The 24,860-nt window shown below is 45.9% G+C and overlaps 1 long non-coding RNA gene across 8 annotated transcripts in view; it reads right to left on the reverse strand.

Annotated features, from left to right (window-relative positions):
• Window positions 1-24,860, reverse strand: part of LOC101801514 (uncharacterized) — a 96,159-nt gene that overhangs the window by 37,468 nt on the left and 33,831 nt on the right. For all 8 annotated transcript variants that reach the window (XR_005263347.2, XR_003495846.3, XR_005263344.2 and 5 more), the window contains one exon: window positions 14,889-15,255. This is a non-coding gene — a long non-coding RNA (uncharacterized lncRNA). The remainder of the gene's footprint in view (window positions 1-14,888; window positions 15,256-24,860) is intronic.

Raw genomic sequence — 24,860 nt, forward strand, 5'->3', positions numbered from 1 at the left:
CCTCTTCTCTTCTTGCCCTTCCTCCTGCAACCTATCCATTGGCCAGGCAAAACCATGCAGCCACATTGTGAAATAATTTTAGGGACATTTTGGGGCTTTATTTCTCTATACAAATGTAAGTTCTTTTGTCTAGCTCACAGTATCAACATATAGACAGACCATCGTGGCTACACCACTGCCCAGATGACGAGCTGCAGCTCAGGAACACCAGGAGAGCAGACACACCTGGCTCCAAAATCACTGCTAAAGACAGCATCTCATCAAACCATGCCTAACACCTGTGGTTGTGTTTGTTTTTGTTTTTTTTTTTCCTAGGTTTAGCATATGCAAACCTTCTCGCTATTCCTCATAAGTGAAGTTTCCCAAACAGCAGCTCCATCTTCCCAAGCCACCTGCTTTCCTATTAAAAATAGAGGGGCAGAGACTGGATGCTGTGTTTTCAAGAAAGGTTTCATGAGACAACCGAGACAGAATTGTTACCTTTGCTGTTTTCCTGTGTACTATTCAGGATTTGCCTTTCTTGTAACAGCATCCAACTCCTAATACACAACCAGGCTGTGATTCACTGCGGCTCCCAGACCCCCTTCTGCAGTTAACCTGTTATTGTTCATTCTGGGTACGTGCATACCATTTCCAACTGCACTAATTTGCATTTGTCTTTACTAAATTTATTTTTCTTGTCTTCAAAGCACCCCTGTAGCTTCAGACAACTGCAAGCGAGGATACTACCACCTGAAGCACCTTCAATGCCTCTGGTTGCATTTCATCTTCTGTATCCTTTGCAGCCTACCATATAACCTACTACAGAAACTAGACCTTAAGCAGACTCCTCAAAATGCCTTACTGATCCAACAGCAAACCATTTTATTTTATTTTATTTTTTAAGTATAGCTTCTTAAGTACCCAATTATAACTATTTCATCTTGGTTGTATTTCCCAAGTTTGTTTATCAAACTGTCACTGTTTCCTCGAGAGCTACTCAACAGCTTTCAGCACTTTTTTTGGTGCAGTCACTAAAATGCCACCACTGGCATGAGTTTCCCTCGTAGCTCTTGAAGCCCTCCATCCCTGCTGAGCTGGTAACTCAGACAATATGAGCGAAAATGGAAGAGCTCTGCAGTTATTTCAAGTTTTCTTAGAGGTCAGATAATGCAGATTATCCAGACTAGGTGAAGGATCACTGCTTTTCCTCACGTCTTACCTTCCGAGCTGGGTTTCACTGATCTCCTCGCTGTAATTTCCCATGGCCGAGCTCCAGGGCTGCAGGAGCCCGCGAAGAAAAGCTCATGTCCAAAGGGTTAACAACATTTTTTTCCCTATCTTGAACTCACAAAAATGATTCCCACTTGAAAAAGGAATACTTAATTTAAAAGGAACAGTGGTTGTTTAGGGTAATAAAGCACTCAGAAGGAAATTTAAAAAAATATATTAAAAAAAAAGGAAGCCAGGGGAGAAAGCAAAATAACACTTCCAGAAAGTTTTCCAAAGGAAAATGAGTAACCACTTGTTATTAAATGATAAATCACAGTCCTCAGGAAGTGGCATTGTCTGTGGTCTATTTTTAATGAGCAAACAGCCATGTCACTGGCATGAGGGCTGAGCATGCTGATGGGGTGAGTCTGTGGACAGCGGGAGCGCTCGCCGGTGACCGTCTCCTCATTCCTGCCAGTCTCACTGTTTATCAGGGACCGTGAGACCATAGAAAACAAGCAGCTTGGAGGAAAAAAAAAAAAAAAGCACCCAGGATAACAAACAAGGCTGCTACTTTCCAGGAAACAAACCTGTGACAATCTCGGTGACCTCAAGGGGATGCAGGACAGCATCTCCCACGCATGTGAGCATCCTCTAAACAACAAGATGAGGAATCTGGGCATGCAACAACCTCTCAACCTCTCTTCTCTGGTATCTGCCACTGAGACTGAGCTGTCTGGGGCAGCTGAGGAGTGTGATGGGACCAGCACCTCACACTGCAGCTCCATCGAGATTGACGCCACTTCAAAGGTCTAACAAGCTGCATTTGATGTCGATAATGAGTCTCAGATTCCTGTGGTGAATGACTCAGGCCCACGGGCTGGCTGGGAGTAGCACACTGTGTCCATGGGAGGGAAAGCAAAAGTCAGCGGAACTAGCTGGAGGCACAACCCCAGAACCAGATCACTTCCAGTTCAAGAACTGGGGAGCCTGCGGGCCACAGGGGGACTGGTGCACACAGATGGATCCTGATGGATCCAGCGGCACTGAACAAAGGTGGTGATGGAAGATTTGGGCTGGGGTGACATTCCTGGAATGGAGAGGGGCTGGGTGCTGCTGTCAGCCCCACACTGCACAGCACGTGCCCCCAGGGGCTTCCTGATCCCAAGGCAGATCCCAGGAGGGACAAGCAGAAGGCAACCAGCTACCTCTGCACGGGGCCATCTGCTGCTGCTTCTTGTGTGATTCAGAGTCCCCAGAGGACCACAAGCTGTCAGGCAGCCTGCCTTCACACGGCAAGCCATGCACAGCAGCAAGGAGAACGTTTCTGGCACCGTGCACCAAGCGTGACCGTCTTCAAAGCCTGAACCAAGCACCTTGTCCCATTGCTCCTGCTGCTGAGCTCGGCTGCATATCAGGCACCTCTTCCATGCAGTCACACCTACAAACATCCCAAGGAAAAGGACTGGGAATGAGCAGGAACCTATAAACGGCTCATGGACCTGAGACGAAATACAGTGCTCTTCACCTTATTTCAAAACATGTCACATTGCAATTCTGCACCTTAACTCAGCTCTCACTGACCTGGTGCAAAAAGACCGTAACTACTCAACTTCTCAACTGTTTCTGACATTTTTTCATAGATAAGGTTTAAGCCTTTTTTTTTCCCCCCTTTCCTTTTAACAGGAACAAAACCTCACAGTTTGCAAGAGATTATACAACACACACACACACATCACTGTTCCAAAACAGTGTCTGAAAGCATTTGTTTGATTTCCCCCCCACACCCCTGTAAAACACCACCCTGCTGGTCTCATTTATTGTGCGGCATTTTGCAACGAAGCGTAAAAAAGGTATTAATCATAGCTCCGAAAAACACAAACTTCTCTGAGGTTAGAAGTAACCATTTGGAAGGAAAACTTCCAGGAGCCAGAGGGACCGACAGGACTGGAGACTGAAGTCCCTCTTTCAAAGGCCAAGTGTATCCCAATATATCCCTTGGACAGCTGCCCCCTGCCAAAGTTATACTATGTTATTCTTTATGCTTGTCTGTGGGTCAGTACAAGTAGCAAGAAAGAGATTTGGTTCAAAATCAGGATAAATACCCAAAGTGAATGGAGAGGTTCAGTGGGCGAATGCGTCGTAAATCTAAGGGGAGGCTCTGCTCTAACTACAGCTTTTGCACAGATCGATGCCTGCAGCCTCAGCTCTGCTCCTTGTCTCCCTTGCCAGGATGATGTGGGCATGGGGCACGATCCCGTTGGGTGTCCCTGACCGAGCACCAACACCCCTGGCAGAAAGAGTGGTCTCAGCAACAGTCAGAAACACGGAAATCTGGAAAGACTATGCCAAAAAAAAAAAAAAAAAAAAATATATATATATATATATATATATATATATATAATTATATCTATCACTATCTATATATAACTATCATCTTTATGCTTTCTGGCCAAACATTATTTAAGAAAATTACCTTATAGAGAAATCAACCTCCACTTCTGCAGATCTTGCGTGAAGACAAGGAATGGCTTCTGTCGAGGATGAAGGTGGGAAAAAACTATGAGGCTATTTTCTAGGTGAGATGCTTTAGCAGAGCTTTGCAAAAGGCTTTGGAATCCCTTCACTTAGGAGGTAGAATATTAATAATTTTAAACCTTCCTTTTAAATTAGGAAGAGCATTAAAGGAAACTATTGAAGGAGAAAAACCATCAAGCCCACCACAGCATCCAACTCAAACACTGGCATTTTCTCTCAAGCCCCAGAAATGGTTTCAATGAGCTGGCACCCAAGGAATTTACCTTCTCCTCTCTCCTCCTTCCCTGCTGTTGGCTTCTCGGCTTCTCTCCCTTCATATCATGTTCCCAGCACCCCAACGGGAGGGTGCTGCATGCTGAGCACCCAGGCACCACTCACCCTCATGCTGAATCCTCCCCACACCTTCAGCTCTCCAGAAATCCGAGCAGAGCTGGGGGCAGAGGCGGTACAAGCAAGCACAGAACGTCTTGCAGGGCATGCAAAACATTTCACTGTACTCGCTCTCCTCCTCGAGCAAGTCATCAGGGGTTGTGTTTTCTGTTGGTTCTTTTTTTAACTTTGCAAAGTAAGATAAGGTCAATCAAATGCTTCAGGCTGAAGGATGGTGGCAAAGAGGTTCAATTAAGCAATTAAGAATCTGTCTCTGGTTTTCCACCTTATTGCCCAGCTGTCGATGTGTATCTATGAGATTCTGTGAAGATGAGTGACCCAGAAGGGCTGAGGCTGTCAGGGCCCTCTGGGGTCCATCTGGTCCCATCCTGCCCAAGCAAGGACACCCAGAGCAGGGTGTCCAGCACCACATCCAGGTGGTTTCTGAATATGTCCAAGAAGGAGACTCCACAATCTCTCTGGGCAACCTGTGCCACTGCTACCTCTAGTCCTCCAAAGGATCAGGTAGCAGCACGTGGAGCTGCTCCACGAGGAGAATCCTATGTCCCTCAGTGCTCTGAATGTTTTTGTCTTGTCCCAGGACATTTGGGAATTTTCATCATTGGGAAAAGCCATTTGGGGCACAGGGCAGCAGTGCCAGGAGCCTGACAGCACGCTGGGAGGCAGCGGCAATTGGTGGCAAAGACAGCTCCAGTACAAAGCAGCACTGCAGGCACTGAGCAGCAAGTTAATATTTTTAATTTTTATTTTTATAAAACTCTACTTCATATTAGAATGGCAAGAGAAGAAAGAAAGTAATCAATTATTGATCTTTTTCTTTCTTTTTAATCAACAACCCCAGACTTTCGTGTGTGGTGAAGTTCTCTCCTTACACAAAGCATGTGTGCCTCTGCCTGTCTCAGCTGCTGATATGGCTTCTTATCAGCACATTTCATTCTCTCCCTTTCTTGCAAGAGCCCTGCGAGGTAAAAGGAGGATATTATCTTCATATTTAAGAGGCAAACAAAGGATGACAGGGATAGGGCCACCTCGCTATCGAGGTTTTTGCAAGAGCAGGAACAATGTGGCAGCCCAAGATTTAGCACAGGCCCGGTGGTCAGCAGCCATGCTGGTCCCAAGGCAGCAGCCAAAAGCTCGGAGACGTCTCCAGGCACCACAGCTCCATCCTCGACTTCCACACAGATGCACATTTGCACAGAGAGCTGTATAGGGCCATCCTTTTCCTCCATCTCTCAGCAAGGAGCCCCAGTTCTTGGGCACTGAGTTAGAGCAGCTGAGCTGCAGATCTCCGCCTCGCGCTGAACCTCTGCTGCAGCACAACCATGCTCTGAAACCCCACAAACCTCAATGAACCTCAGAGGACACGGCCCCTGAGGTTGCTTCTGCCCATTGCAGTGAAAACAAAGACAAAATTAGTTTATCCACCAGACAAGTGGCAACTGTTCTGAGGCAAGCCCTGCTGTCAGTGACTTGCAGGGCAGGCTTAATTGCAGCAGGGGTCAAAGAACTCAGCCTTACCCTTGCTCTTCCCACTGGTGTATTTTTGGAAAAACAGTATGTGCAAACACTGGCAAAGTGCAATCTCATTTCTCTGCAAAGGATGCTTAAATATGCCCTTTCCTTCAGGAAAAATAGAGGAAGAGCTACTCAAAACCTACATGCCAGCCGGTCCAGCGACCAAGTGCCATCCTCCAATAGCTTTTTCAGACAGTCATGAACTTCAAATTTATTTTGTCTCCTGCTCCCAGCAGTTCCTAAACACTGCGAGCTAAATATTTATAGAAGAGTCACTGTTTGTTTAAGTTTCAATCTGTACTTGCTGAGCTCCACTATGCCCAGACCCCAAAATGACAGCTGATTACAGAAGAGCCTGAAAACAAGGCAGAGGAGACCCTGACGCTTACCAGACCTTTCATCTGGACACTTTCTCTTGTTGTTGTTTTGGGTTGCCTCTCACAGCTGGCAGCGCTCCTCCTGCTGGGATCCTGCTTCAGCACAGCTACACAAAAGTGCTCATTTAATAAGAAAGCCTGTAAAATCTGGCTTGAAGAATGCAACGGGTGCAGAGCCAGGATGCTTCAAAGGAAAGCCAAGCATCAAATGCATTGGCACATCCGTGCTTGGTGCAGCCCGGTTTTGGGGAGCCCCTGGTGCACCTCAGAGCCTGGTCCTCTGTGACTCTCAGTGAAACACCTGAATTGCTCCTGAAAACACAATTTAAGCACCTGAACTGCTTTACAGCATGCAGCAAGGCAAGGCACAAATACCTCAGAACACCTGAGACTGTGCAAGCAGCCCACCTCAAGTGGCTTGCATCCCACCATGGATTTAAGTGCAGGTCAGCAAGTCCCACCCTGAACTGTCCCCTGTGTCTTTACTGAATTAAGGTTCAGCTTTTCCAATTAACCACAGTGTCCATTCCAATGCTAAAAAGTTCTCCAATAGCTTGTAGAGTATCCACAGATGCCCAAAGCTTCGGGTAACTGACCATCTGCCACAGGTTGAAGACATCGCATCTACTGACACGTTTCTGATAAAAGCTCCGTAGTGCTGCACTGTTACAGATGAGCCCAAAGAAGTTAATTACTCTTTGGACAAGGTATTTTCATCTTATTCATCCCGTAAAGTTGTGTGTGGGTGCAGGAAAAGGCTTGGGATATAAGTGACTTACATGCTTGGGACTCACCTCTGCTGCGATACAGCCGGGAAGAAGGTGCAGACGAAGCGTGGGGCTATCGAGCAGCACCACACGGGTCTGCCACGAGCCTGTGTACCTGGACAGAGCATTTCATCCTGCAGATGCCCAGCTTCAGCTTTGCCAGCTCCCAGGCTGACAGCAGAGGCAGAAGAGGACTGTGAGCAACACCCAAGCATCTTCTCAGCATCTCCTGATGACTGCCCAAGGCTGGTATTTCCCTTCAGAAAGTTCCCACGTGAGGACCTGAGCAGAAGGTGGCATATGCACCTCAGACAGGTGGCAGACTGAGACATCTTTGCCCAAATCCGTCTATTCCTAGCCCATCTGCTGATTTGAGCAGCCCCTCAGAGGAGCGCATGCTGCTGAAGTACTCAAAACCACCACCAGCAGCTACTTAACTGCTCTCAAGATCAAGATAAAAATCTTTCTCAACACTGCAACAAGGGGGGACTCAGCACCATCTCCCCATTCTGAGCTTCCCTGGCTCAAGACACCTCTCCCCAACAAAACAAAAGCAAGATGCTTGTGATCAGGCACCACGGTGACATCAAAATCAGGTTTGCATGCTGCCGTCACCACTGGGATTCTCAAGACCCAGGGCGAAAGCCTGCGTACGGATGAATAACCCAACCACGCAAACAACCGTGCCACTGCGCTACACGCCCTTCTCCTTGCAGACAATTTCCATCCCTGCATGTGTATGCACACGCAGACAGGAAAGCACCTTAATGAGCTTTATGTGTGCGCTCGTATGTGCATTCCTGAATCACAGCTCCGCGCATGAATATGCATTGGTACGCAGGCACACTGCGAGCAAGGCTGATAGAAGAGATTAAAGAGAACACCGAAACATGTAGGAGGTTGGAAATAATGACAAGCACTTTCATCAGTAAAACCCAAATTACCCCGTCTGCACACAGCCTCTCATCTCCTACTGAGCAAGCAAAGCTGCTTATTACAGAGATGCCTTTACCGTAATCTGACTTGTACAGAAACGGGAGGAGCTGCCCTCGCTCTCAAACACTTTATTTTTCTGCTTCTCGGGGGAGAGATCGATTGTGGGAAATGTGGGGCTGGGATCATGGGGAAAATATCACCCCTGCATCCCGTGGCTGCTCATGCTGGGTGCTGGCCCCGTGGTCAGTGGGCAGAGCCACTCCTCCAGCACCAGCTGTGCCACTAACTCTGCCACTTCAGCTCCACCAGACACAGGAACTCCAAGTTTTACTGGGATGCTAAACGGAGACTTTGCTGTTTTATTTGAGCCAATCCTAAAAATAAAAAATAAAAATAAAAAAAAAAACGCAGCCCCCCCCCTTTTGCATTTACATAAATATTGGATCTGAGCGCTTTGTGCTCTTAAGAAGTTAAAAATAGGATACAATATCAAGTCTATGTGCTGCATCTTTTATCAAAGCCTTTTATGAACATCAAACCAGCTCCTCTGCTCTCTTTTATACTTCCCCGCCATCACTCACGATTCATAAAAGGAGACTAAGGAGATACAAAGGGTAAGGCACTTCCCAGCACTGCCATAGGAAGCTGGAGACAAAAACAGCTTTTGCTCAAAGCTCTGAAATCTAAGAGCAATTTTGTGATATATTGTCAGTTTTAGAACAAGGAGATGAATAATAGATATTCAAAGCATAATAATACTTTCACAAATAAACAACGCTTTGCGGTGTCAAACCTTTTCAGAAGCCCTGTCAGCCTTTTTGGGAGGATCAACAGGGAAATCACAGCAACACCACTGGGAAGCAAATGCTGCTAGAATAAACACGTGTTTAGCCAACAGGCAAGGCTCCTCTGAGGTGCTGCTATGTCCAAACACCAGCTGTGTCCTCCAGATATACACATCCAGATCCCCTCTATAAATCGAGAAGGTATGGAGATTAACAAGATGAACCAGAAACTCGTCAGACACAAACTTGATTTTGACCCTGTCATCTCTCAGAGACCTGTGATAAATCAGGAGCACCTATCTGTACAATGAGCAGACTTGCACTCACCTATACTCAAGATATGAGTATTAATTAATTTAAACAAGAAAAAAAGAAGACATTTCAAAGATGAGAGCTGCTAGAACATTTGAGACTCATTCCCAGACTGTTTATTTGTTACAAAAACATCTGGATAAGCAGCAAATTCTCCATGTGAAACAGAGAAAACCTGGGAAAAGCCTATTAGCTATCTGCATCCTTTCCATGGAACACAAATGCCATAACTTACAGTCACCATCATATTTTTCTGCCTCATGCTGTAACAGTTACGGATTTCAAGGGAGGAAGTGATAAACCTGTGATAAAAAAAATTCCAGCAAACTCTCAGCATTGCCCTAACCAAAAAAGAATTTCCTCCTTAGTCATCCAAAAGCAGAGTAAGCTGGCTCCCACGTGAATTACAGAAAGAGTAGGAAAAAAAATGCTTATCAGGGAGATTATTTCTTTTCCTAGTACTTTGTTATTTAATTTTTAAGCAGGGCAAAGGTCAAACAAAACCCACCTGATGCTGATGTGAACACAACGCTGCTCAACATGAGATAAAACAGCGTAAGGAGCACAGCTGAAGGAGTTTCTCTCTGCAAAAGGCTGAGTGGAAAACAAGGGACGACGGTGCCAGCAGTGAGCATCGATTCACCACCAGGATGTTGGCATCTCATGCCAGGGAGCTGAACCGAAAGGCCTCGGAAAGAAAAAGCTAGTGCAGGCTGGGATTTGACCTGATGGCCTTGAAATTGTTAATGTAAAAAGGAGGCAATATAATGATTGCTTCCTGCAAAGCAGAATGGGTGAAGCTTCAAGATCTTCAAAACAATACTGGGATAACCAGGAAGACGGGTGTGAGGTTTCTGTCCTGCTAGCGAAGGACCAGTCAAGTTCATTTACGTTTCATAAAAATAAAAAAATTACAAAACAGTACTTTGTTTCTGAACTGGATTTCATACTGCAGGACCAGGAGTCCTGGCAGCTCCTGCTGGGATGCCCCTCTTTTTTGGAGGTAACCCCAGCTCCAGGTGGGGGTCCCAGACCCCACAAGCAAGTATTTCCCTTCGGGTCCCTGGGGCAAGACACATGGCCTCCCCTTGTATCCCAAAGCTCAACCAGTTGACTTCTCCCAACCTTTAGGGAGCCTCAGCTCACATCCTCCCAGATAACCACGTAAAATGGCAGAGGTTGAAGGACTCTTCCTTGGAACTGGCCGCTGCCCAAGAGCAACACCAGCGCTGCCAATCCAGCCATCACCCCTGCCATTCAGCACCTCATGCCAGGGCACTCCAGTTAGGTTTTTGCAATAGACCATGGCTTCCACTTGGCCCCAAATGCCAACGCCACATGGGTGCTGCTGACTAGAGCAGAAGGCAGCTCATCCCTTCCACAAAACCCTTCCAGAAGCCCTCACCTGCCTCACTTCACCTCACAACATGACACCTCCGCAGCAATCTGACCTCATGGCAGGTGTTTTCTGGGTTGCAGGGCTTTTCTGCAGCCCAAAATCAGCAAGCAGGCTGCTTTGGAGATGATTTGAACTTAATTACAAACCCCTCCTGCTCACATACAGGGGGGGTTGGTGTGTTGCAAGTCCTGACACCTTTAGTGAAAGGCCCCCTCCCAGGGCCTCTCGCAGCCTCGGGATGCCAGCCAGCTTCGGAGGTTTTACATTTTAGTGGCATGAGGCAAATTTCACTACGAGTTCCTCAATATTAATCCACATCACACTGCTCAGCAGATGGGAGCCCACGAAAACAGCCTGTCGACACCTCCGCAGAGCCCTGCAATGTAGTATGAGGGATTCAGTAGCCAAGCTGACATCCTTGCCTTGCTGGTTGTAGCAATATTGCATCTGGTGGTATTTCACTGTTTCTTCCTAAGGACAATCTGGAGCAGCACAGTGAGCGTGTGCATAGGCAGCCAGTACTTACTGGGCATGCTAAATCAGCAACTGCAAATAGTCATTCACAGCAAAAGCAAAGGTCACAGTAAGGACGAGTTATACCCTGAAAGTAATCACTGCGATGCTTTAGTCAATGGAAAGCACCAAGAAACATCTTGAAGTAATAAACAGAGGAGCATTCAACACATGCTAGCACGATTATTCCAGACCTTAAAAAAAAAAAAAAAACAGAGTGAAGGGGCCACAAGCACCACTCGCCCCCCAGCTTGTTCTCCTCGAAATCCACCAGCAAGGACAGGGAAGGAAAGATTGAAGCGAAATTTCAGCATCAGCAGCACCTCCGCTTTCCCCAAGTGATGTCCTGGAGCAAGGAGTGAATTCAAGGATTTAAGTTGTATTTTTTATAATGACAAATGGACTTCTGGCACCCGAGATAAGAAACTTCTAACAGCATATTTACTCCCCCACACCCTTGAAAATCCAGTTTGCTGAAGTGGTAAGGTAGTCACCCACAAACTGAAAGCTGCAAATAGTTTCAGCCCCAATTCCACAGAACCGGGAGACATTTTTAGAAGCAGGAAACCATCAAGCAAGAGACAGAGTTTGTAGATTAAATCCTCTTCCTTTGCTGAGCTTCAATACACTCAGCTCACAGAGCCATAAAGAAAGACTCCACACTAAAAAATCTGCATTGTCAAATTTGTTTTATAGCTTTGAGGGTTTTTTTTTTCCCTTTAACCAACAAATACTTGCAATTCTTGTATTTGCTGCCAGCTGTGAAAGACTTCTGCAAACCTGCAATTTCAGTGTTCATCTGTGCTGGGCACTGACAAATTCCTCTCCAGTGAGAGTGCGGGGTTAGTCATGGCAGGAGCATCTCTGCAATGTGCCAGGGCTGCTTTTCACTCTCACGTAACCGCGGGTAAAGCCGACTTAGCACAGCCACAATTTTTATATTGCTGTTGCAATCCCCAAATCAACTATGTGCTTTTGAGACACACCAACTTGCACACCCATATACACTACCCTCATAATGAGATAAATTGAAGCTTTTTTAATTATTATTATTATTAATTAATAACATGCTTCTGTCCATAGACACGCATGGGATGGATGCAGAGCAACACAATGCAATGTAAGCAGCACGCCCAGTGAAATGCACCAAGTAGCAGCTGTATCCCAGCTCTGCCAGGCTCCCTTACCTGTGCCACCTGCACACGCAGCCAGGCTCGGGTGTGCATAGTCCCACAGCTCCCACAGGACAGGCAGGACTGTGTTTGCAACAGGCAATGCAGAATGGAAGATTTGGGGCACATCCACTGCAGCTTTGCTCCACGCCCAGTGCCAGCGAGGACTCATCCAGTGCAAAGTGACACTGGGGCTGCTCTAAATGACGCGTGGTGGCCAGCTTTTGGCCGGTCTCCAAACAGGCATCTGCAGAAGCACCAAGGTGACTGCAGCACAGGAGCAGAGCAACCAACACCCTGATTCATGGGGCACACTTGGGCACCACTGGTACTCCAGAATCAAAGCCTACGCCCTGTCTTGCACTGCAGATGCACAAAGAATCCAGTATAAGAGCAGTGATCACGCTTACTTTGCTCTTTCAACAAAGAGGAAACCCAGGGAACTCCCTCACATCAAATTATAGAGATGCTGTTCCTGAAAGGCTGAGCAACAGGGCTGGGAGGAGACCAATAAACACATTTTCCACATACACTCTAAGTCTTCTGCAGGTGTTCCAGGCTCTAATTAGGTCTTTTTTTGGCTCCGAGCTCCTCGTTATGTACAAAAGATAAAGCTCATGCTGCTGCAGAACACTGCTGACAAAGAATCTTTTCACATCCTACAGTAACAAGTGGAGAACTGGTTTGCAACTTCACTATCAAACAGCTCACCGCAAAAGTAAAAAAGGAAAGGACCTCAGATATCGACCGTGTTTGCTTAAATCGTAGTTAGAAAGCTCACACTTCCAGTGATCTCTCTATCTTGGGTGCCTTAGAAGTTTTTAGGAGCTAGTTAATGAAACACCAGGAATTTCTGTGATCGGGAAATAACCAACAGAAATGGGCCAAACAACTTTCCGGACTTTTACGCAGCGGGCACTGCCAACCCTTTAAAGTTAGTTCAGGCTAAGGAAGGGAAACTATCAGCCCTGAATGAATGGCTGAGATCCAAGTAATGGAGGAGCCCAGCCTTGGGTTTTCAGTTGTTTCTGAAGCTGGAGCAGAAGGTGAGGAGGCTCTGAGCAAAGCCCTTGCCTGGATGGAGGAGTAGCTCCTGAGCCCAGACACCAGAGCTGGGGCTGCTCGGCGGTGGCATCCATGGCATGCCAAGCTCCAGGTACAGGTCAGAGCCTCAGCGAGAGCAGAGTGAGGTTCTGCAAGGCCTTCTGAACCTCAGCAGAGTTTAATTGGGGTTGGTAATTTGCTTCTATGTGCTGAAGGACTTAAAACTAGGGGAGGAGAGGAAACCTAAATGCTCCCATACACAATGATATCACCCTGCACGTGTGGAATGGAACAAGAATATATTTCTTGGTGACTTTACCAGAGGCACAGATTTGGTGTCACTGGAGGAGTCAGCTGCAGAAAACAAACTTCCTAATTCCCTTTCTTCTCTCTCAGCTACCCGAGAAAGCTGCCTTCAGACATATGGAAGAAACACGTCACTATGAAAAAGAAATGCGATTATTTTCCAGCATATTTTCTAAGCCATTTGAGACAGATTGCAACATGCCAAGTGAGTGATGGGAATTCAGCAGGTCAAACCAAACACAGACCATCCTGGCACATGGGGATGCCTCTGCCCCAAACCCTGCAGGCCACCAGCTCAATGCAGAGCCCTCCACAGAGCACAAAACACAAGCAATGCATGTGACCTTCCCCAGCTCACTGTTATGATGCTGCTTTTACCTCCCTGCAGTTAAACTCTGGTCTCTATGAGAGGCACAGTAAGCACTCAACTTTCCTGCTAGGTAAGGCAAAGAACCTTTTTATTCTCAATCTCTGTCTGCCATCTCAGTCTGGCCTACAGGTCTCACCAAATTCAAGAGCTTGTCAACCAATTTTGTTTCCTCGCACACACTCTACCCCCAGCTCCATTTCCTTCCTTTAATCTGATATAAAATTGTGCTTACAAAGCATTAAGATTAAACTTCTAATGCCTCACACACACTGAGGGGAATGCAGAAAAAATGTACAGTACAGCATTTTCAGCACTTTCCCTTTAGCACCTCTTCTTTGTATAGGAGAAATAAATAAACCCAGAAGCTAGATTCAAAGAGCTAACTTTTTCCCTCTATTCTCTATCTATTTAAAAAAGCATTCTTTGCATCAGCACACATGAGCAGATTCTTCCCAAAACTGCCAATGCAATTGTCAAAATTAGGATTTTCACAGCAAGCTGACACCCCCAGAGGCCAACAGAATGATCCACTTCTGGTGTTTAAGGATTTAAAAAAAAGAAAAAAAAGAAAAAAAAAAGCTCATCACCTTCAGAAAAACATCTAAGTCACTGTGATTATAAAAATGTACATTTTGTAATTATCACTGCAATTACTGAGTTATCTATGTCTATATTGAATGGGAATCATTTTAATTTTGAAATTTAAGCCATCTCCTTTTTATAGGATAAATCATCCTCTAAATGATGCTATTCTTCAGCAGAAATACTGTTACATTAAGATGAGAAAAAATGGATTAAACACCCATATCATCTCCTTTGAAATTACGGGACGAAGCTTGATAAGCAGGTTCACACACAGCTGGTGTCTGCTCCAAGTTACAAATATGCCAAGTAACTGGCTGAGCGTCCGGGGGCGGTCCAGGAAGAGGAATAATGAGCCATAATGATGAGCCAATAAAGCCACCCCTTTCCTCAGCTGTCAAAACTTTCAAACATTTTCCCCAAATCCCTCGCAGTCACACCCGGTAGCTCCTGCGTGCCCTAAGTGTGCAGCACCAGGCTGGGTCCCACAAGAACCTCAAATATTCAAATATTTGAAAAAAACTTGCAAATACTGTCTGCGTCCTAACGAGGAAAAGGCGTCTCAGAGCACGGTGCCAAACAGTTGGAAAGGTCTTACCTTTTAGCGGAGGCTAGTAAGGAAACAAAATGATTCACTTCCTAAACATCAGGAAACCCAAATGGCTGGTAAATGAGAGAAACCTCTACGTACCTGCTGGACATGATGACTGCTGCACCAGAACAGCTCTGCGAAAGGGAAAAAATATCCTTCTGCCTTGCACAATAATCGCTCCGTCTTGAGAAACCGTATTCCAGTAAGGGCGGCGAGTAACTGCTCTGCTATAATCCTCAGGACAGACATGCTTCCTTCCCAAATTCGGTGACCAAGGAAAAAACAAAGGGCAAGAAGACAGTAGGAATTTCCCAATGCTTTCGTCTGCAGCTGATGTTCTTCAGAGGGTTTTGTGGGTCCATAAATCCCATGATCCTAAAAATCCTTGGAAGCTATGGAAAGGACTGTGCTGCTGTGCTCCTTCAGATGTTATTCCAGAATGGTGGAAAGCACGGGGCTGGGACCTCTGGAAAGAGGAAAGGGAACAGCCATTACACGACAGCAGCCACAGGGACACAGAAAGCAAAGGCTCTCCCTATGGTGGACCACCTGCCTTCCTAATTTCCAAGAGAAATGTCCACCCACAGCTGGTAGCATCACACCATTAAGAGTCTGGGCCAAGGTGGAGGGAATATCCCGATGTTAGGATCAGCCGGATCCTAACCCTGACATCTCAGATCTCAAATAAAATAACCTTATTTGCACTTCCTACCAGCTACAGCACACTGCCTGCCTCCACGTCCAAATAAAATACAAGCCTCTCAGCAAAGTGGCTTGAAATACCAAAGAATCAGTCATAAAGATTCTAGTCATTTGACTGTATAAAACCATCGGAATTCTTTTATTTTATTTTCCTTTTAAAATCTGATATTACTAACTGTGCTGGGAATAAAGTTGCTGGGATTCTTGTTTGTTATTGTAAGATAGGAAAACTGTCACACAAACACAGCCAAAATTGCCAGGCCCGGAAATAATGCCTAGCCAGCAGTGAAAGGAAACTCAAATAACTCTCTGCCCAACATTGCTTTCTAGTTCATTTGTAATAAAAACAGCAGAGAGCTGCTCAGAGCCAAAAGATTTTTATTTTTTTTTGCTTTGTTTTAGCTCTAGCAGCACAGGAAAGGTGATATCATTGTGGTAACGTAACCAAGCAAATGAGTAATGAAAGTGCAAGCAAATAGATTAAATAGCACAGGGTTAAATAAAAGGTGTGATAATAATTTGTTTTGCTAATTGTGTCAATAAAGTCCTATCTCTCCTCAAGCAGCTGAAACGTCACCAGATGTAAAAAATAAGAAATAATGAAGTGAATAATTAAATGAACAAAAGACATCATTTTTCCCCTCTTTAAAGTGTTGAACAAACTCATGCTTATTTTAAATAAAATTCCACTCACTTTGATCATATTTTCATCACCTTGAGTATGACACCTGCCTTTAATCAATACTTTGTCTTACCAGGGAATACAAAAAAATTTGCCTTCTCTGCAGGTAAGATGCAGTCTTAACAGAACCCAGGCTAACCTGAGTCACAACTGCCACCACTGGGACTGATAATGCCGTAACTCGCTGAAATCCGGTGTCTTCCCAACATATTTAGGTTGTGAACTACAAGACTTAACACACTTTGCCCACTTCTCCCAGGAGTTGAGCCTAACGGTTCTCACTGTCAAATGAACATAACCATTGTTTTCCCATTTTCTTCTACTCTCTCCTTCCTGCAAAGCCAGCTGGGTGGCAGAAGGACTCGAGGCTATGGGGGACCAACAGGCAGGCGGACGCGTGCTCTGTGCTTTTACAAAAATGTCCATCCCTTTCTAGTTAGGCTGTGAGGGTTGGGACAACTGATAAACCAACAACACTGATGATTAACGCTCATTTTAAGCATCTGCCTTCATGAGATGGCAGATAGGACTACAGGGAATGGCCTCAAGTTGTGCCAGGGGAGGTTCAGGCTAGAAATGAGGAGACATTTCTGCTCAGAAAGAGCAGTCAGGCACTGGGACGGGTTGCCCACCGAGGTGGTGGAGTCACCGTCCCTGGGGGTGTTCAAGGAAAGGTTGGACGTGGTACTTAGGGACGTGGTTTAGTGGGTGACACTGGTGGTAGGGGGATGGTTGGAGCAGGTATCTTGGAGGTCTCTTCCAACCTTAATATTTATGATTCTGTGATGTGCTCACCACCTTCCACTCCAGGCTGTGAGGACAATATATGAGGCTGTCCCAGCTTGGAATGTGGATGGAGGTCAAACACTCTTGTGCCCAGAGAAAAACCTGGGAAGACATTTTTCCAGTTCATTCCAAATTGCCCTTAAAATCCACCAGGTCATTATGGCTATCAGCACTCTGCCTGCTCTGAAGATCCTACCTCCACCTCCAGCTCTGTGCCTTCCAGGCTTTCAGCAGCCTTTTGCTGCTCTCCCAAGTCAGGGAGCCTTGCAGTTTGCTTCCAAGCATTGCCTAACACCAGCAGGTCTTGCCCTAAATAACTGACTGAAGGTCATGCAGCTGGCTGGTAGCAAAGCCCAGCAGTACGTCTACATATTGCAAGTCACGGTCCAGCACTTGAGAAACACATTCATCCTTCTCATCCCCTGATGAAGAATAACTCCACTTTTTGCAGACAAGGGCACAGTTCAATCACCCACACGGAGGAACATGACGCGCTGAACACATGTTCAGCTCCAAACAAGTAAGGTTTCGGCTCCAAAAACAGACAGTAGTGCTCGGAGCCCACAGCTCCTTCTCAAGGACAGCAAGGAGGAGTCACGAGTTGAAGGAAAACAGCAGCAAGCAAAAAACTACGGAGAGTGCCCAAGGAGAGCCCCAGATGATTAATAGCCCAATGAAAAACAAGTTAGAAAGACTCGTTGCTAATTAAGAAATGCAGGGGAAAAGAGAAAGGAATAAGGAGTTCCACCTGTTAAATATTTACCACTAGAGTCCCAAGTGCAATGGCTCGTTTTTAAAAACAAAGGGTGTTTTTTGTTTTAAGGAAAGGGCTGTTTTCCACTTCAGCATGCTCAGTACAAACCAACCACGTGAGTTAAGTGCAGTGAGGGACCTGTTAAGCCTCACTATCTGATGTAGTAGTAATTGCAGTGGTAACTTTATTATGGACATAAAAACAAGCAGGGGTGTTTGTCTCCACTGCTCCCATCCACCAGGCAGCTCAGCCAACACGCGCCGAGCTCACCCCTCCAAAACACAGCATCAACATCCTCAAATGGTTTCACCACATTCCTGTGCAGAAACACATGTCCACCTGCAGAGTCTTCTCCTCAAAGTCAACATTAACCAGCAGAAGAAAGGGGGGAAAAAAAGGGAAACAAAACTTCTGTATTTTTCTAGATATTCTCCATCCCATTTTAAGCAAATGGTTGCTGGTACAAATGCTGGAAGTCAGCAATGCTTGGGGTGTGACTGAGTTTAGCAAGAGCTGTCACCACTGGACACAGTTCTGTCCCTCTTCTCTCCTTCCTTTGCCCCTGCCCTTGCTGAGGTCAGCTCATGCACTTGTCAGATCCTTCAAGGAGCAGATACAATTCACCACCATTCATAGCCCAGACACCAAAGGGGAATGGTTTCCTCCCAGTTTGGTAAGTTGAAGAAGACTCGGCACCAGCACTGATAGAAAAAAGAGGGCAGGATTAAGTTCAGACTGTCCCTTGCAACAGCATGCAGCTGGTGAATCAGTTCAGGTCATCTCTGAAACATCTCCTCGGCTGTTACCACCCTGCTCTCAAGCTCAGAATCCAAAAAGAGCTGCAGACTGAACCTGGCAGAGGATTCAGTCGCAGTATCAGGGGTTTCCAGGTCAACAGGGCTTGTGTTTTTCATCAGTGAGGAGGCATGCAGTCTGAGCTTGTTTACTTCATGGAGTCATGGAAGGACAGCAGTAACAGTGTGCTTGTCTACCCATCATATTTATGATCTTATAATAGGGCAACCAACACAACCCTTAAACCAAAACACTTCAAATATTCTGTTGTGCTTCTCCCTACTACCACCAAAATCATAAAGGCTCCTTTTCCCACCTCGCTTAATAATGTCAAGTTCTTGGAGTAACCTGACTCATTTTGATGGCTTCACAAGCGTGGCCAAGAGCTACCTCCAGGTGGTCTCTAGAGAGAGGCTTTTGCTCCTCGATCACAAAATGTGGCCATGGCTGGGCTGTGATTCATAAGGGGAGGGCACTTTGCTGATGCTCCAGCAGCCTGCTCCCAGGTGAAGGCACACCCAGCTACCAGTGCCAGGCAGGAGGAGATGGCTTCACTTTGCTCATTAGCCCCAAAAGTCAGTAATCTTGCCTCTGTGCATCACACCAAAATACCCTCACATGGACAGCAAAAGCCACTGTTTGTATTATATAGAATCATATAATCATTAAGGTTGGAAAAGATCTTCAAGATCATCCGATCCAACCATCATCCTACTGCCAATGTCACCAACTACTGTCATAGGAAAACAAGGTAAAGGCCACAACTGTTTATCATGTCCCACCCTACATTTTTTCATTCAAAATTGACTTTTTAAGTCAATTCCTTTCTATGAACACCAACCAAAAGAGGCTGGAAGGTGAAAGACAAGCACATTGTGGATCCTCCAGCAAGACTGGAATCTCCATCCTACACTCTGCCCAATGACAAATCATTTGATATTAAAAAAAAAAAAAAACAAACAGCAAAACACTTCCAAGAACTACTGATTCTTTTAATAGTTCCACATAGAAGTGCACTTTTTAAAACATACACTTAAATGTTCAATTTTAGGTATTATTACACAAATCCTTCCCTTTCACATCCATCCAGGACTCTTCACCCCCACTCAGTAAGGATCTGCCAACCAACCTGAACCAACACCCCAGAAGAGACCGAGGGACACTGGTTTTAGAGCCCATGTTTTCCACACACACAATGCATGTCAGGATTATACAATTTTAAAAAGATTCCAAATGAGTACCACGAACAGGGACATTATTTAAAAAACACTGCTGAGCAGCACCATTCTTCTAAGCCTGAAGGGGTTTTAACATAAAAAGCACAATTTTATGCAAATGCCCCACAATCTAACATTCTAAGTATCTAATGTCATCTTGATCATTTTTAGGGTGAGATTTAATAAGCTTCTGCTCCATCTGCACCAGCTGACATAGCTGAATCAAGAGAAAAATGTTAGTGTTCCCTAATGGGGACTGGAAGGAGATATTCCCCTAATAAAAGGAACACCATTGCATAGAAAAGACCAAAGGAAGGAATTGTAAGGAAAATATTAATTAGCCTTTTTTTGCAATATTCAAGACAAGAATGTTTCCTCAACCTAGTAGATCACAGCAGCAAGAAAAATCATTTTATTCCATGTTATGAAAATCACCTCTAATAAGGAAAATAGCATTCCACACCTCCTCCTCTCTGCAAAAGGTGCCCTGCAATGCATTAGAGTGTCATTCTCAAGAGATACTGAGCTGCTTGACCCAGAAAAAAAGATAAAAGACTATTGAAAAATACAAAATCTATCAAAAATGACCATTTCAGGCTAAGTTCCATCTGAGATGCAATCAGGCTCCCTGGGTAGCAGGGACACCCAACTGCTCAGTGATGCACCAAAAGCATGGCCAATGAACAAACTCATTAAAAACCTTTTTTTTTTTCCCGCTTTGTTTCAGAACAGCTGTGCCAGAGCCCAGCACAAACCACCCCTCTCCTGCACTTACAGCTGTAGCTGGGTGTGGATGATGAGAGGGGAGCTGCAATACACTTGCCCTCCCTCCAGCTGCCCGCTCCCTTTACACAGAAGCAAGGACATTTCTGTTCCCAAATACTGCTGGCATAGGATATATGTAAGGGGAAAATCAGTCTTGTACACCTGATGCACAAGGATACAAAGCAAGGGACAGCAATTTGTGTCTCCTGCTCTCTCAGGACTGTGGATTCTGGCTTTAAAGCTCTTTTATAGAAATGCTGATCCCCAGGCTGAGCTTGCAGAGATAAGCTGTGCCTCTTCAAGTGGAAGAGGAAATGGATATTTTTTTGCTTGTTTGCTTTCTGCTTTAAATAGTCTCTGATCGAAATCAATAATCTCTACCTATCAACTACTAAAAAGATCCGTGCATCAACATGAACAGCAACTGGGAGGAAGAAGGGCCTTCCTCTGCCAGCTTGGTTGAGCAAAGCACAGCAGCTCCAGGGGAACATCTCCCAGCACTCCCCTACATACTACTGGCCACACTGTAAGAGCAATTGCAGACTTTTCAGCTTATTCTTCAGCAGATGAGGGGAGGAAACCAAGGTCCAGGTCCTGCAGGAGAAGTGGAGCACAGCCACACCAGTCCGACCTACATCTCATTTTCTGTGCTTTATGGGGGCCTCGAGTGCTAGAGGAGGGCACAGCACCTGTTGCAGGTTGTGCAGTGCTATGGAACGAAGGCAGTGGAAAAGGACATGTGAGGGTGTCGCACTGCTTGCTGTCAGTACTTCGCACAACTCAAGCCATCACACTGTTTTAGAAGCGAGCAAATGCTTTTCTTAACACCTTTCTGAAAACCTACCATGGGAAGCAATGCTTGCTGCAGCTGAGCAAGGACAAGGAGTGCAATACTTTGTAGGATGCCAGTCCTTTTCCTTCATTCTTCAGGTCTACTTTTTGTTCTGCTGTTCACACTCATTTTGGTGGCTGTGTCTGTATCTCAATCCAGCTCAAACTAGTGACTGACATAGCCAGACATCTCACAAACCTGCACCAGTCTGAAGTCCAATGAAGTGTCTGTAGGTTCATCCTACTGAGAACACCACAGAGAGACCCTTCACAGGGAGGCTGCTGCACACAGTTCAACAAGCAAAACATGCAACAGTGGCAAAAGCACTTCCATGTCAGCACCACTGGGGCTTATGCTTCTGCTTTCTTTGGCCCGCTCTTCCTTTTGGGACATTTTTCCAAACTTAGTGGGCCAAAAGCAGTGTTTTCCTCAATGCAAACCACACCTCCAGAAGCCAGTACAGATCTGTGAGCAACATCCTTTTGACAGGAAGACCCTGGGCTGACGGAGGTGCCAGAAGCCACAAATATTGTTGCTGATTTGGCTTATGGAGGGGGACTTCAGCTGTGTCTTACAGGAGGGGTCTCCCATGTCTTACACTGCAATAAAAAAGTTATGCAATGGGTGTAAAATGACTGAATTCGGTTTTGCCTTGGTAACCTCACAACTGAGCCAGGAGATGCTCGACAGCAGATACAGATCACTGCTACCTGGCCATCAACATACGGGGATCATACAGCAGTGCTTCTCCTCCCCACTAAAAGGAACTGGAAGGCTCATGTTTGTAAAATCTTTACAAACTCATGTTTGTAAAGATTTTACAGTGTTACCAGCACTTCTTTCTACCATTAAATGTATCCAGAAAGAGAAGAATGTCCACTTAGAACAGTTCAAGCTACCAAACCACATTATCTACCTACATATCTGAAGCAGCAACCCCATTGGGACAAGGCTGCCTGGGGCAATAGCCTGAGCTAAGTGTCACATCACCCCTTACAGAGAAGAAAGGGGCTTGGAATTCATTATTCTGAAAAGGCCTGGGTGACTCTCCAGCTCCGCGCATGTTACAAGCCAGTGGGAGGCAATCACTAGCCGTGACAAAGATCCAAATCACAGATCAGGCACGATAAAGAGTTCAGCCGCACAGAAAAGCCCTTTTACGTGAACACGGCTAGAGAACAGCCCTCCCGAACAGCTGACTTCTCCGCTTGCAAAAGAAACAAAAGGCACTTCTGTATCTCGCGCAGATGCAATTACTTTGGAGTTTCACTTATGCCCAGCGGAGTGTGCAACAGCTATAATAAAGGCGCAAGGACTGGGTGGTGATCACGGTCCCTGTCCGACGGAGAAAAGAAGCTACAGATAACCCTGAGCGGGAGCCTAATTAACACACAGGCTCAGCCTTTTTGGCTTTTTAATTCCGTAATTCTTTTAATTCCTTACGACAGAATAGACATTTGGTATTTACCCGTCCGCTGGCACTCACCCAGGTTTCCATCCCTGCCCCTCTGTTCACACCCAGGCGGGCACCACTTCGCCTCCCGCGCCGCCGGCGGGCTCCAACAAGAGCCTCTTTCTTTCCTCGGGTCCCTTACACAGAGGCACGTGGCAATAAGGAAACCATCAGCTCTCCTGCCAGCCCGTGTCTAGCCCCAAAGGCCTGAAAGAGCTCTCACAGGTACGAGAGGGAGTTGCTGCTCCATCTCCAGGGCCACCGGGCTGCATCTCGCGCAGCCTGGTGTGGGGGTTCTCCACTGGGCACTGCTGCAGGTACAAAAATAATCCTTCTGATCACTCTATTTTGGTTATTTATGTTAGACCTATTCTTTAAGCATTCAGGATTTGCTTTGTTACCATAAAGGCTCAAAGCATGCTTTATAGTTGAACAAATGCTGAAATTCTCATGTGACTGCATCTCTTCAGGAGTGAAGGAGTTGTGCTAAAATTATAAAAGTGGCTAACAGTGAGATTAATTAGATCCCATTAAAAAAAAAAAAAGCAGACATCAGCTCCTTAATTTAACCAAAGGTAAAACCAACCAACACAAGGCATTTCCTTCGCAGTTAACATTGTTTTTCATCAACCCCCCACAACTGCAACCTCCTGAAATGCCTCCACTGACTTGGGTATGCAATTCACACCATCAAATCCTCCACTGACGCTGCTTAAACAGCACACAAGTAACCCCAGAAGTTACAGATGTGCCCACTCCTGCAGCCGCAATGGCAGTGCTGAGGGCACTGGTACAGCCCACAGGCACACATGGGACCAAGACTGAGCAGAAAGCCCCAGTGTTGGCCAAGTCTGGTTGCTGCAGAAGCCACACCAGACCGTCACATCTTCAGGTCCAGCAAATTGATTTGTTGGTCCACAAAGGCAAGAAGGGGAGATTTCCTACCAAGCTGTTCCTTTTCACCACCCTCCAGGCACTACATCTGGCAATTCATGGCCCCTTCTCCAAACCAGTTCAGCTCACCAACCCACAGGGAAACCAAACACTGCTCTTTGCTGAGAGTGTTTTAGTGTGTCTGCGAGTAAAGCAAAGAGAAGCAACGGGTTGAGGGCCAAGAAGGAAAAAGACATTTTTAAATCACTGCAAATCACCCCTTCTACAGCTGATGGATTTCAAGTATAGTATTTGGCTCCTTTTAAAGCTTAAATCTCAGCAGCTGCCTCCTTCTCCAAGACCTGGATGGGAGCTGAGCGATAATTGCTTTCTCTGAGCGCTGTCACGCTTGGCTTGAGGTCTGCACTGCAGCCTGGGCACGCACCCGCACCCCCACGGAGCCCAGGAGAAACCCCACATGCTGCGGGCTGGCACACGGCGCAGCTAAGGCAGCCGAGGTGAAGACTTCAAAACATCTCTGGGAACGGCAGTCCAGAGACATTTTGGCAGATCAGGCTCCATTTTCCTGTTACTTTTTTTAAACTCCCATTTATTAAGGGCACATGTTCAATATTCCGTAAATAATAACAGAAAGTGTTTTCAGTCAAACCAAAGTCCATGGAATAATTTGACTCATTTCAGCAACTGCTGGCAAAGCTGAATAAATGCCTACCCGCTGTTATGGGCAGCTCTAATGTGCAGCATGGTGAAGTCAACGGGCACTAGCTCAGGACCCTCTTGAGGTGAAAGAAAATATTATTATTAGGAAAGATTTCATAACTGTAGGATTAAGCTTCATCCAAACATAGATGTGGCACTGGTTTAACTAAATCCATCATGGAAACGTTTTATTTATTGCATCAGTACAGTTGCATTATGAAGTTCCAGCCCAGAGCTCATTCTTCTGCCAACGAGAGTCCCTCTTCTGCTTGGAGGAAGAGATGCAAAGATTCCTGTCAAGCACTGGTCTCCGTCTCTAGCTGCCCCTTCCCATGCATTTGCGAAAAGAGATTTTGCTCATTGTCTCATATCCACAAAGCCCCCCTTCCCCTGCTAAAATCACTCCCTATCAAAGTTTTAATACTCCTGACCAAAGCCAAGTCCACTCAACCTGTTCCCACCACTCTGCTTTCCTCCTGCTTCACATCTGCC

Source organism: Anas platyrhynchos, chromosome 2 (assembly GCF_047663525.1).
Source record: "Anas platyrhynchos isolate ZD024472 breed Pekin duck chromosome 2, IASCAAS_PekinDuck_T2T, whole genome shotgun sequence".
NCBI classification, from domain to species: domain Eukaryota; kingdom Metazoa; phylum Chordata; class Aves; order Anseriformes; family Anatidae; genus Anas; species Anas platyrhynchos.